The sequence below is a fragment of the Manacus candei genome, unplaced genomic scaffold (genome assembly GCF_025592945.1).
Source record: "Manacus candei isolate 608988 ecotype Guabito, Panama unplaced genomic scaffold, ASM2559294v1 h1tg000049l, whole genome shotgun sequence".
Taxonomy (NCBI): domain Eukaryota; kingdom Metazoa; phylum Chordata; class Aves; order Passeriformes; family Pipridae; genus Manacus; species Manacus candei.
The window spans coordinates 9,677,934-9,692,756 of record NW_026138097.1 but is presented as its reverse complement, the minus strand read 5'-3'; the positions used below and the strand labels follow the sequence as shown (position 1 = coordinate 9,692,756).

The following is a 14,823-nucleotide window of genomic DNA, read 5'->3' as shown; positions in this document are numbered from 1 at the left end:
AGAAACAGAAATTTACTTTCTGATTGCTTTTAAAACATTTTGCAGAATACAATGCTCTTCAGTGTCAAACAGACTTTGGATGCTACACAGGAACACTTAAATAAATACAAGTAACCAGTCATCACACTGGCTTCCAGATATTTACAGTAATAGTGCTGAAATCCCTCCTTAAGACGTTGGACTTCTATACCTAGGGAAGCAGGAGGTGCCAGGAATTAAGTAACTTCAAGGATAAGAAGCTGGAGACAGAAGCTATAAGGGAGACAAGCTCTAAAAGCATACCTTGAAAGCACTTGGGGAATTTGGGGGTGAGGTGGAGTTGTTTTCTGTGCAGAATACCTGAACTGAATTGCTAGGGTTTGAGTCAGCAGAGCATTACCAACATTACAGCTGAGGAATGTATTTTCTACCCAGACTGAGTCAAATGGAAAACCAACTTTAGTTTTGTAATAAGAATTGCATGTGATTAGTAAAAAAAAATAGAGATCCTCTTGAGTTGTGTTTTCATAGTGGGAAAACATTGGTCCTTTCTGATGGTACTTGAAACTGGCCAGAGCCTCTTGTTCAGCTGTTTCTGAACACAGTTCAGGACAGAAATCCTTGGGGATGATTAAGCTAAAGAGAGTTTTTTGTATGCGGACAGTTGTCTGAGTTACCAGTAAACCTACTGTTTAATGCTAAAATGAAATCTCTGACAGAACTGTGCTGGAACATTCCACTTTTAATTACTATTCAATTATAATTTAAAAAAAAAATCTGGCCTTAGACTTCAGCTTGCTCAGTGGGACAGAAGAGGCTGAGGCATATGCAGAAAGAATCAGTGTGATACTTTTTTCCCCATTGTTTTGAACTTTGTGTTCATTTGCATGTGACATTGCAAAGCATGAATGTAAAATACTGCCAAGTCATGACTGTAACAAATCTGCACCTACTTGCACATAAGGTGGTCAGAAATCAAGCATGGGAATATTTATTCCCTGCAGACTGTTGGTAGTCTGGCAAAAATATACCCTTATCCAGAATAATGTTAGGGCCTAATTCATGTTTAGTTGAATCTACTTTGGAAAAGGAAATACCTTGTGACATTCTTCAGTGGCCTCTATGGACAAATAAATAAAAGATTTAATGGAGTCTTCACAGTAGGATATTGGCAACTGATGAGGACTCTGAGGACTGAGCTGTATAAATTAGGCAGAATTGGGATATTTTCAGAGCTCCATAAGGGATGAGGAAGATGTCTTTCATCCACCCAAGTTCCTGGGACTGTAAAGGGAAAAAAGCCTGCACCATGTTTAGCACAGGGAACAACTGTTTCTCATGAGTGTTTTGAGGCTGTACATGTACATCATATGGTCTGGCCTTGTTCCATCAAATACATTCCTCTGAATTGGATGCTAGATGGTAACGACTTTTAATATGTCACCAGGTAATTAATTATGATAAATGTGCAAGTTGTCTTTTGTCTCAATAGGCTTGTGACTCAACAGTGTCTATTGTCCCAATAGGTTCATGTGACTAAAAATATTCTGATTAAAGGTCTGCAGTAGTAATGAGCACTGCAGCAGTATACCACACTGAGTCATTGAGAGCTGTGCTGTCAATTACCTGTGGATTAAGGACCAATGCGATTTTAAGCAGATCTCTTATGACCTGAATGGAAAGCCCCAAAGGGTTTTGTGGTGCTGCCTCTTACAAATGCTCCAATTCTTATTCTTTCTCTCTTTTTTTCCTCTTTTTTTTCCTTAATTGTTTGAAAGAAAAACAAACTTCAAAGTGACAACCTAACTTATGATTAATATGCCTTACAGTATGTATCCTATGACTTTTTTCCTTGTCCCATCCATTAGCCTTCACTGTAGTTTCTGCACCTGGATGCTGGAGGGAAGGAGGGGAGGAAACAGATAACGTAAGCCAAAAGAAAAAATAATTGTGATGATAAGAAGTTTTAGCAACCTGGAGAAAAAAATCCTTTCCCTCACAATTTTCCAGCCTCTTTTGGCTTTCATGCTACCCTCTCATTGTTATTTGTCTGTGGTTACATACATGTGTGTGCGTGCGCATATTAAGCACATCATTATATGTAAAGAGGAAGGTTCTTCGCTTCAACACATCGCGAAGAACTCAGAACCACTTTGTCAACGTAAGTAAACTATTAGACTATCCACAACTGACATCTTTGAGGTCATCTTCTGTAGCCAGAATAAGTTTCTCTTTAGCAGTACAGATGGATACTAAGAAAGCCAGCAGATGCATTGTAGCTAATCAGAAGGAGACTCAGCAGGGTAACTAAAATCTCTGCTAGAATTCATATCTCTTCACAGAGTTTAATTAAAGAGCTTTGTGTGCATCCTTTTGTTTTATCTGTTGCCAGTGTTTTGTCTCCTATTGTGGTAGTTCCTTCAAATAGCCATCAATTTGCTGTGATAATCTACTGAGGGGAATGAGCAGCACTGTTTAATTATACAAAAATGATAATGAGCTTTGACTGTCAAAGAGTTAAGGAGCTGCTGCTGGCCACTGGAATACAAAAGAGTTGGTGCCAAAGGGGCCCCTGGAAGTCTGTGACACTTCAGACTTCATTGCTGAGCAGCAGTAACTGGCTTGAGCAAGCAGCAGGCCAGTGGAGCTTCCTTTGGGGAGAGATAACTGAATTATTGAACAGTCTCCTAACAGCAGGAAGCAGAAAAGGCAAGGACAGAGTTCTGTTTCACACCCCAGCAAAAATACAAGGCAATCAAAAAAAAAGATGTCCTGTCCTACATAGGCACAATGCCTTTGGCAGTGTAGTCTTATTCCTCATCCTCATGGCAGAAGTTGGAGTTTGGGCATAACCAGGTGTCATCTGGTGCCATTTTGCTGTGGGAGGTAGCAGAACTTGGGAGAATGGGGTTCTGGCTGAATCATGAGCCAAGGTACAGATAACTCAGGTAAGCCTGTGCTCTACCTAAGAGTAGTGGGGATTCAGATTTAACAAGCGAACTCTTCTAAGAGGTGAAAGCTTTCTGTTTTCAGGCCTTTTTTCCCCAATTTTTTTTTTTTAGCCAAGAGGTAAATAAAATCTTATGCAACAATCTTATTTTGCATCCAAACTACTTAGTCACTGAAGCTGTTTTCCCTTTTCTGTTTTCTCTAGCTGGGATCATGCTGAAGTAAGCATGGGGCGGGGAACTTTGTAAAACAGGAACAGCAGTGGGGCAGAGAAGGAGAAATTGCTGGAATCCCTGTTTCTTAAAGCAGACAACCGAATCCCTGGAATTCAGCTTAATATTATGTGAGTGACTACCATGTACTTCGTGTCCTGACTAATCACAGCTCTAATGAACTCCCGAGGTATGTAGTGCCTGCACAGGCCTACGGGCCAGGTCCCCAGGCATAGGGCCACATGACTGGAACGTGTACAGTGGAGCTGGAGAAAACACATCCAGAACCAAGGATGTCTGTGAAGGCAGCGAGACGTGGCAGGGCCTGCAGGGTTCCTTCTCCCAGTGCACGCCCTGGCCACGCTGCTGCGGGAGTGGAGGCGCGGGAAGGCAAGGGCATGGGCACAATTGAGGTAAGTGGGGACAACCTGTGGCAGAGCAATATTGGAAGTCTGATGTGAACAGGACAGTGATGGTGCCGCTTCTGACTGACACTCCTGTACCACTGACCCACAGAAAGTGGAAAACACTTTGAGGAGCGTTCTGTTTTTACTATGGTGTGTGTTGGTTGTATGTAAGGAAGGCTGCCAAGGGAAGGGTTAGTACTGAGTTTTGCCTTTATTGAAGAGATGCAGTTTTGCCTTTATTGAAGCAGTCATACTACACTACACTGTGCTGTATATTGGTATTTCTGCAGCAGAAGAGGTGTACTGGGATGGATACTGTTTTAAACAGCAAGATTGAGGTAAGTTTACATTAGGAGCATTTCACAGGTGTGGGACTACAATCACTTTATACAGGTAAAATATTTTTGTTGTTACTGATGGTCTTTTAGACACTGGCCCCTTTGACCAGATCCTTTGTTTGATTCTGCAAATATCTCACAAAAGCAAGTGAGCAGATGTGTCATCTTCCTCCCTTCCTTTGCTTATCCTCCACACCTCTTCTCTGCAACTGTGTATTTATACCATCCATAACAGGGTCATTGACCCACTTTCCTTTGTGGTCCCTCCCTGTGCCACTGTCTCTGTGCTTATATTTCATTATATTCTCCACCTTTATCCTTCTTTCTTCCCTGTGGGCACTGGGGCCAGACGATGCTGTTCAGCCTCAGAGCCATGGGACTCCTTTGGCACTGGCTCTTCTGTTCCAGTGGCAAGCCACAGCAATGGCTGCACAACCAAGGCATGTTATCCTTTTTACACAAAGAGTACCATACACCTTTCTCACTAGGAAAGATGTGAATCTGAATTACTGCCTCCTCTTTTAGCCTCACTGTTTTTGACATCCCTTCTATGCCTTCCATTTATAACCCAGTCTCATAAGTTCATTCTGCATGCCATCTATGCAATACATCCTTCTCTCTCTACCCAGACAACTACAACTTTGCTGTTACAACTTCAGCTCTTGTTATCTTATGGATCAATCACTGTACTCATCCCATCATAAATCTGACAGATGTACCATACCAATCCCCAGTGCTCCTGCAAAGATAACTTTCCCAACGCTTAAGTTTAACCATGTTGTCTGTTCTCTGTGCTTTCCCATTGCCTTGCTCCAGAAACTTAAGCTACTTGTTTTCACTTCAAGGCTTATTGTGACCTGTCTTCTCCCCACCTATAATCACCTCCTCAGTACTGAAGAGTTAGCTTCCACCTCTGATAATACACAGTCCTGGTCTTCTCTGAGCACTCATTTCATTTATAAACATTTTTCACACTCAGAAGGACCATCCTGTGAAGCTCTGCAAAGCAGCTTCTTTTGGATCCTATCATCCATTCATAGGACTCTTCCTTTCCACATTGCTTCTTAAAAGGCTTTATGGCTGGCTGACATTTTCTTATTTTACTCCCTTCCCTGGCCATTCTGACCCAATATTTTATGCACAGGCCATAAATTCTTTGGATTGGGACTGTCACGCTGTTCTGCCCAGGTACAGCACATAGCACAAGGGGAACATGGTCTGTGAAATGGGCTCCTACAACACTTCAGTAATAAATACTTAAGCTGAAGGAGTGCACCTGTAAAAGCAAAGCACTATAAGTGTAGTAGCACAGTAAAGTTGTCACCTTCCCTCTGGTGAAATAAGCAATCTAAGAGAAAAGCAGAGTTGCTGGTATCTTTATACCCACAGTTGGCTCATCTACACTCAGAAGAGATCACATCTCTTTCTGCTCCTACATGACATAGCTCATGCCCAAACCGGAGGATGTGAGTTTACACTAGCTGGGCTGTGTACTGGGGGAGATATCCGTGAGCTCTGCAGCACTTCCAAATACAACTAGTGCATTTAAGGACTTGGCAGCTGGCCCCACTGCCATGCTGATGAAAAAGATGATGTAAGCACACCTTCATCTATTGCAGCACAGATTCATCAGCTTATCTCAAACTGCTTTGTTGGCTTAAACTGGCAAGGCTCAGTGTGCACTGTTGCAGGCTTGGGGGGGCATGTGTGGACCCACTGGGGTGCCTTTGGGGCAGTAAATTCTGATAGTGGGTTGGTGGAAAACAGCCGAAGTGTGGGAGAGGAGGAGCAGCTGTAATGTCTTCAGTCCTTGCAGCTGCTTGCGGTTTAAGTATGTATTTACGGCACCACTATACTCACTAGCACTTCAGAGAAAGTTGTCCTTTCCTTTTGCAGACACTCAGGAAAATGTTGTTGTCTTTCTTTAGGAACTAAAAATCCTTCCTTATCCATGGAATTTTACTAGTGTCTCACTGAAATGAACTTCAAAGCAAATTCACATTGAAACTGCTAGAGACTTCATGTTTGCTTGGTTTTGATACAAAACATGAAAATCACCTCAGGCTAGCTGGCAATGCTTGTGACAAGCAAATCTTCTGGTGAAACAAGAGAGGGCTTCCAGTTACTAATGAAATCCTCCCCTCCCCACCCTCCGATCCAGTGGGCATTTACATGGTTTTCTTGTGAACATTTCATGCAGCTTTGAAAATCAAATGCTTCCTTACAGGAAATGTTTTTTCTCTGTTGTGCATCTCTTGTGGCTGGCTGCCAAGAGATCCTGATCCGACACCCAGCTGTGCTTCTCTGACCGGCTTTTGTGACCGTGGAAAATCATTTTTTTTACTTCTGCCTTCTCCGTTTTCTTCTCTCTTAAACATGTATAAACAAGTTGGAAATCAGAGCCTGTATGTTCTTTGCAGCCATACTGGACAGAAATGTGATAGCAAAAGGTTAGGGGCTTACTATCTTAAAATGCCTCTAAGAACAAAATGGATGAAATTTTTTTTAAGCTGACAAAAATTGCTTTCTATTCTCAAGGTCAGAACCATGCAATATTGCAATGTAAGTTAAAATAGTAAGTGACAAAATGCTCATCCCATATTAAGCTTTGTTAAAGGGGGGAGGGATAAAGCTCATGCAAGCAATATGCAAGGAAATCAGTTTTCTTTTCTGGAAAACACATTTTAATGACATATCCTTCTACACTGTCTTAAGGCATTCTGAAGTAATAAGGCTGCAAAAGCAATCTATGTTAGCTGCATTTTTACTGTAATAATGAGGTAATTAGTAATGAGGTAATTTCACGTGGGCAGATGCATGAAAACAGAAAGACACCCTGCTTTACACTTATGCAACTCTGAATGTTGCAGTTATAAATATCAAAAAACAGTGAGAAAAAGGGTGTGGGGAACAGGAGCAGATCTGGCAAAAAAACTGGGCTTTATACAGCCAAAGCACTTCGTTTACATTCCGAAAGCAAGGCCAAATCAAATTAGCAAATAGATGGATATAATGAAATAATGTCCAACAGGAACACTTCATGGACTATCATGTTAAAGTGACTGTAGAGCCTACCCTTGGCAAGTCTCACGTACACGTGTTGCCCACATGTGGGGCATCACTATGCTGACGACACAAGGACTCAGCAATGGAGGCTTTTGAACAGTGTTCAGGTAGATGCCAGCAGGAATCCATTTGGCCCTCACCGAAGTTTCTTTTGCACTTTAAAAACCAGGGATTTGGCTGGTGCGTAGACCAAATGCCCATTTTTATTTGGGAAACAGATGCAGTCTTTAATATACAAGAAACATAACATGGCATCTAATGAAAAATTTACCTTCATTCCTTTTTCTTTTTTTTTTTTTTAAACTAACATTTTGGCCAATGCTCTGTGTTCAAAAATAACCTTCTTGAATATGATGGTATCTTTCTTAAGATAATCATAAGAAAATACCATTAAAAATAAATATATTTTACTTTTGATTTGTCATTATTGTGGTTTGGAGTATTTAAGATTTGTACTTCCAATTTCTCCTCATCTCTGGCAGTAGATTTGATGTATGTTTCTTTTCTTGATAGTGAAAGTTGAGGTTTTTCCTGACTGTGAAACTAGGTTAAGTATTTCCTGCTTTCCCACTCTATCCCTCCAGTCTGTTAACTGGCCTGGAACATTGGTTTGTGGTTCAATTTCAGATTTCTGAAAATAATGGCTAAGAAAAGCTGCCTCCTTTTTACATGATGATTTACTTTTTTTTTTTTTGATAATCATTTGTTCACTGTAGTCAGTAAAACTTTCTAAATGACATTGTGAGTATGACTTCCCCATGCTCTGATGGCCTTTATGATTGTCATCCCCGCTTTTCATTCAGCTCCCTTGTGAAATGGAGGCCTCATGAAAGTAATGCCATGCTTTCCTACAGAACACTATTTTTCCGCTATTTGCTTCGGTGGTATGACACTGAGGAAGTGGTTATGGCTGTACTCCTGGTCATATGCTTCTCAGGAGAAGTCTACCTATGGTAGACTAGTTAAGGCATATTTGCTTCACTGGAGATTCCCTGTTCTTCTTACATCTGGAAGATATGACTTCATGTTGTAACAAAGATGACTCAATGTTTTATTCTTCGAGAGAGAGTAGATTAGACCATTCCTCGGAGTCTCAGCATGGTGTCGTCCAGATCCTTTCATTAGCTGAGGTAGCCTTACTTCCTCCCCTGTTTCCTTAGATAATAATTCAGAGAGAAATAAAAGATTATTCTTAACAGACTGTTGATACTGCAGTCTTCAAAATGAACTTGCACAGCCTGCCTCCTTGTGTCCAGGAGGACCAGTAAGTAGTCCTTTTAGAAGGCACAGCAATGCCAGAGATGTGGAAAAATTCTGCACCAACACCCAATAACTGTTGGTGGACTGTGGAACAAATTTGTGAGGCAGAAGTCCTGCCTGCCACTGCTCACTTTTCTAAATCAAGAAAAAAACCAGTATCAGCCTCAGAACAGCTTGTTCATTGACCTCTAATTCAATCAGGCTCACGGTTAAAGTCACCTACCAACCAACAAAATGAAAAGAAAACATAACTGTAGACTGCAATTCTTCCTATCTGTTAGGAGTTAATTATTCTTTTTATCTGTCTTTTCAACTACTGAAACTTGGTTAAAATAAATAGAAGTAGAAAAAAATGAGTATTTCAGAAAGGGCTCTTTAGAAAATTCAGAAAGTCTTCTTGAATTATTTTTTTTTTAAAGGAGATACTCCCTGTACACTGAGAAGCTGCACTTTCCATTTGGGAAGGCTGCTATGGCAACCTCAATAAGCAGTTTAGAGATGTCATTGATTAGTCATTGGTGCCGAGTTGTCATTTTTAATGTACTGTATTGTCCTTACCTGTGGCTATTGGGCCCATCAACTGCAAGACTGGCAGGCTTTTTCTTTGCTCTGTTCAGTCTGCATGGTTGGTGTAGCATACCTGAATTTGCAATTCCCATCATTTTACTCAATAAAAAAGTTGTGGTACTTCATGGTGGTCAGGGGATCTTGGGCTGGCATTGCCATTGCAGTTCTGTTGGGCTTAGGATTTGGGCACTTGCAGTTTTATTCCTTATTCCCATGAATTTTTACAGAATTTGTTTTAACAAGTTAAGTGTGCTTTCTGAACACCGTATCAGAGACATCTCCATTTGCTTGACTCTCAGTACTGTGGGTGTTTGTATGAGGACAGAAGTGCCATAACCTGTGGGATAAACTTGGGAATTTGCTTAGCTAGGATAAGAGAAGAAGAAATTGGAGTCTTTGATAAACAACAAGGATTTAGAAAAGTGTTAGAGGAGCTGAGTTTTGTAGTTGTTCCCTTCTATAATTGCATCATATTTCCTTGTAAGCTTGGATGACTTCAGAATCTTCTTCACCAAGTCCCAGTACGTATCACCTAAATTTATGATGATCTTAGCTTGCATTTTCTTGAAGCACATTTCTTTGCCTTGTGGTTGCCAAGAAATAGTTGGAAACACTGCTGAAGTGTCTACATAAGAGTTCTTTTCCTTTCTTTTAAAGTGAATTAGCCGGAAAAAAGGGGAAAAAAAAAACAAAACCAAAAAACTAAAATACAGCATAATTACCTTTTATATTTAATAAAATCTTATGATTTTAGAAGGCTGATTCATGATATTTGAATACAAGGAGTTGATAATATTGCTAGATGAAGTGTTAAATCCCTTCAAGATCTTCCCTGCTCATAAGCTTTATTTCACAAAGAACAGTGAGTAGATATTATACTTATAACCAAAAAGTTAAGATCATGAAAAGGTGTCATTAGATGCTCAAAGTGGTGTGTCCTCTCCCTGAAAGTGAATATGTTAATAGCCACTCATATGTTGCTTTCCAAGATCCAGGAAAAAAATACACCTGAGCATCTCTCTCAAGCTGAAACTATGATACTGGAATGTCTTCCATTACCTTGTGCTGCAACATATTAATGGAAAGGGTGATAGCATTTAAACTGTGTTTTTCAAATGACATGCCCACCTCTTTAGATATTGTTTCCTTGTTTTAAAAATCCAAAGGAAAGGCAGAAATATTTTCAACTAAATATTGGACCCTGCACGTCTTATCACTTACACTTCTCCCTCTTTCCACCAAGCACAAAAATTCTTTTATATTTGTGGTTTATGTATGGTCTTGTGGTATTTTCTCTTGCTATTTGACTAGTTCTACCTTTATGTGGTATCTTATGCCTCTGGGGCAGAGTGCAGTGGAGGAGGATGTTTAAAATTAGGTGCAAATTTATAAAATGCTGATAAATATTTATGTAATGTGTATTTTAAATCACTCAAAATCAAGAAGTTACGTTACCAAATCACAAGCCAGCAGAGCTGTTTCATGCTACCAGAACCCTGTTGGAAGAAAATACACTGGATTTGGATTTTCTGTCAAAATCTTAATTGTTTCTAGATCCCACTGCCCTATAAACAGAACATAAAGCAACCATTTTAATGATAAGGTAAAATAAATATAATTAGATGCTATTGGGACATTTTCAACTAAGTCTATTTTGTGGATGCAAGAGGCTTATCATGAGACACAGAGAAGTTGGGATGTGTAGGATATTACCTATGTTGTACAAAGAAGGGGCTTCCTGCTGTGGAAGACGTACAGTACCCTCATCTAATAAACTGAAGAATACTTCTTCTAAATAAGCTCTAGTTAACATAAATGAGTGAAAACGATGTAAATCACAAATACATTTCAATTTATATTAATAAGAATTTAAACAGTTTAGAAGGTGGGTCACTGGTAAATCTTAAATGCCATGGAAACAGCATAAGCTTTAGTAGCAACGATGAGATCATAGACAAGGTATTTAAAAACAGTATTGAATGATTCTATGAATTTCTTGACTGCTGTGCTTAATATTTTTAATCTGAAATTACTAATAAAAATATATGTTGCCCTGGCAGATTTCAGGCACAGGCTCCTAACACGGGGGGATAAAGCAAATGTCCTACTATCTGCTGCAAAGGCAAAACTGTACCATATTTTTGGTAGGTATTTAAGGCCAAGAGGGACCATTACAGCCATATAGTTTGACCTTCTACATCACACAGACCAGAGAATTTAACTCAGTGATTGCTGCCCTTGGGCTAAATTTCAAAAGTGGAGAGAGATTTATTCCTTTCTTTTTTTTTCTTTTGATCCCTCATTGTGCTCAACTCAATCTGGCTCTTTGTTAAAATTAAGAGACTGTAATTTTAATTTATGTTTTGTTTTCAGAATGTGTACATACATGTATGTATATAAAATACACAGGTGTGTGTGCGGACACACATTTAAAATGCTTTTCATTTCTCATAATAGTTGGCACCACCATAGAGATGACCTCATATTTAAAAGGGTATATAGACTGACAGGAAAATTGGGAAAGGATGGCAGAAGGTAGCATGACCTTCACATGCAACTCATCATGGGCCTCTGTGGTGAAGTGTTTATACTTGATATTAAGTCAGCACAGGGAGGGATTAGAGGCCTGCAGAGAGAAACAACTTGCCTCACCCTGAAGAAATTGCCAAAAATGTAATGCAGGACAGAGACTTCTCGGTTGGGGCTCATTTTATAAAGGCAGAAACAGGCCAGGCGCTCAGCCGTTTTCAGGGCTGTTGAAAACTCCTTCCCTGTGCCTACTGTGGGAAAAGGCTGGGTAGAAACATGCATGCTGAGGAGCAAGTGTGGAGCTGCCTGCTTTGCTACTCACTGCATCTGTGCTGGATTTAAGCTGCAAGGCTTTTATCTTTTGCTTCAAAAAGTTATTAGTGAAAATTCCAGTGAGATTATTTTATTTTACCTTCTGTAGGCTAAAAATAATTTTTTTAAAAGTCTGAAGTCACTTTACGTGCTCTAAGGAGTGAGCTAAACATGATGGGATACTGTGCAAGCTTTCAGCCATTTTGTGTTTGCTGCCAGTGAAGACCCTTGGCCACCCTCAGAGAAACAATTTCTGTTAAGTGGTCCATTAAGTGCTGTAGTCTGATTAATGAGGCAGACTTATTTATTGTCACTGGAACTTGACCTGGAAGCTTATTTTAAAGGAAAACTGCAGTGGAAAGTTATCACGCTTTGGATAGGTACATACTTAAGAAATAAGACTACATAAAAATGAATTTTTATTAGTATAGCTACCCTGTCTTTCACAATTCCCATAATAACCGTGACCAGTCTGAATGACCTCCCAGTGGGCCTTTTTATTGATACTTCCCAGCAGGAGTTTCAGTCTGATAAGTAGGTCAGGATTCAGTTGGTCTGGTTCCCATTTGAATGCATGACAAAACAGGAGGATTTCAGCTCTACTGTCAAAAAGGTTCTTCTCTTTCATGTTCAGGTTATCTAGTATTTAGAGGGCAGGTGCAGGGGTAAAAAAAAAAAAAAATCACAGTGGGGAGAAGAATATTAAGGAAAAGAAAGTATCAAAATTTAATCCTCTTAGTGATAGCATGACTAATAACTCCATAATCTGTACTCTGCCATTTCCTATCTACCACAGAGTTGCCCTGCTGCAGATAGTTCTTAATGTCCCAAAATATTTTGTATCCACCTCTGATTTATGAAGTGATCTTCCACTTTATCGGCATAGCACTATCTTTTTGGAGTGGAAGAGAGGGTGTGTTGATACATTCTGCCCTCCTCCACAAAAATGCAGAAGGTCCAGGGGGCAAAACTGAACTTGCTCTGACAATTCCTGCTTCTCCCTTTTCTCCACGTGCCTTGTCCTGGGAAGGGAGCTCATGCAAATTTCCCAGTGCCCCTCTGGCACTGGGAAAGGAAATTTAATCTAATTTACTAATTCACCCATAGGCTTATGATGAATAGAAAATGAAGAGGTGTGTCATCTTGTCCAGTGAAGTTGGGGGTGATGAGCTGAAACCAACAAATATATTGCAGAAAAGATATCAAGCTGGACTAAAACCAAATTCTCATTGGTGAATTATTAGTCCACTGTTCATTATGATGTCTAGTTTCAATCCTAATGAGGTGGAACCTGATGAGATAATTACTTTGAACTATAGGATTCTGTTTGCCCACAACAAAAGCTTATAGTATGGTATCATCTCATCAAGCCCTTCCCTTTTTCTCAAAAGTTATTAGTTTTCTTTTAAATGGGATGTTTGTCTTTGCTCATTTAATGAAAATGGCACATTGACTGCGGATATCTGGTACCTATCAGGATTTATCTAAAGGTAACTACCATCTGCAGATGGTTCCTATTCAGTCTGATAGAGAAAAATCTCAAAAAAAGGAATGTTGAACCGATATTTACAGGCAAATCTGGTACAAAGTTGGTGCCATGTGTATTGTCTGGTACAAAAAGGATGAAGTGAACTTGTGTTATTGAAACGTTTTTTGAGTCACATGTTTCACAGAGCATATATTACATAATTTGCACAAAGTGGGTTGCTAACTGGCAGCCACATTCAGCTAACTGGCAACATCATTGGGGTGAACACAGCTCAAGTCTCTCTTGCATCTTGCCTTTTCTGACCATTTGTTTCAGTCTAGAATATAGGAGCATTTGTGAATATGCAAATGAAAGATTTTCTGAATTTTATTGCTTTGGCCTGTGGTGGGAGGATGTGTATATTTCACTGAGCAGTTGCTCACAGTTTTAGGTGTTTTTACATACTCTTTCCACAAAAGTGAGCCTCATCACTTTGTTCAGGAACCTAGAATTGCTGGATTTACCATCATTTGGTAAGGAAAGGGGATGAAGGAAACTGTCTTCAGACCAACAATAGCAGAAGTATTTTTCTGTGGGTTCCAGTCTGAAGGATGCAGCAATATGTTGTAGATAGAGCACAGGACAAGCAGTCTGGTACCTGCTTATCTTCTTTTCCACAAATATCACAGACTTTGGATGAGGCACTCATTTTTCTGTGGCAAAAGCTTCTTTGTTAAAAATCAGATTAATACAATACAAATCTTGGGGTTGACAAAGGGCCAAATGTATTCCTATTTTCAGAGAATTTAAGACTGAAGGAGCTCCAGAAGAACTGTGTTTATAGCAATCAAGTGAGATTCATTGAGAAAATGGGAGGGTATGTTGAAACGTTGTAGAACTAAGGAAAAATGAGGAAAAGAAGCAAAATGGATTAGTAGTTAGGATGGAAACAAAGTTTAGCAAATGAAGAAAGACGTTATCAAAACCTAAAATACAATCTTACATACTTCAAAATGTGGAGGCAAAAATGAAGGAAGGCATGTATTTCTTCCACTCATTGCTATCTCGCACCAGTAATGGTATTAGTACAGAACAGTGGCTTCTTTGTATTTTGAGGTCCTTGATTTTCTCTACAGAGACACAGACAGAACTCCATAATGAGACCATAGGAACTGCCATTCTCGATAAAACCGGCTTGCTATCTCGTCTCCACATACATTCTAGGCCTTTTAACCAAGATCTGGTGTAGTATCCATTCTTGTCAATTTAATGCCAGACATATCTCTAGTTTGAGGTCTTGATATTACATGGGTATAATATCCAAGGTAAACTTGGGACTTGCTCTGTGCCTTCACATAGCAATGCAGTGCCCCTGAAGGATCAGGGTGATGGGAGGAGTGAGTACTAGTGAATACAGAGACAAAACTGTGAAAGCAAGGTGAGCGTGCAGCAATATTTCTCAACAGTATTTTCCCAGGCTCCAGTGACTCATGGTTCAAGGACTTTCTGGACCAAAGCTAGTCTTTGTGTAACCTCTTTTCCAGGACTTTTCCAGATTTTTCCAAGCCAGGTAAATTTTGACATATTGCAGCAAGGAGATCGCGGTAACCCTCTCAACACACTGTAGAAAGAAGCATCCCTTTCTCTTGGCACTGAACCTCCTACCTGCCTTTTCCATTGGTGCTCCTCTAGTTCTTTTTCTTTCAGAGACATTGAATAACCCTTCTCTCATTCAC

The 14,823-nt window shown here is 39.8% G+C and overlaps 1 non-coding gene across 1 annotated transcript; it reads left to right on the top strand.

Moving 5' to 3' along the window:
* Positions 1-14,300: 14,300 nt before the first annotated feature.
* Positions 14,301-14,470, top strand: LOC127476534 (U2 spliceosomal RNA). The gene has a single exon (XR_007906662.1). It is a non-coding gene; the product is annotated as a U2 spliceosomal RNA (small nuclear RNA).
* Positions 14,471-14,823: the final 353 nt, after the last annotated feature.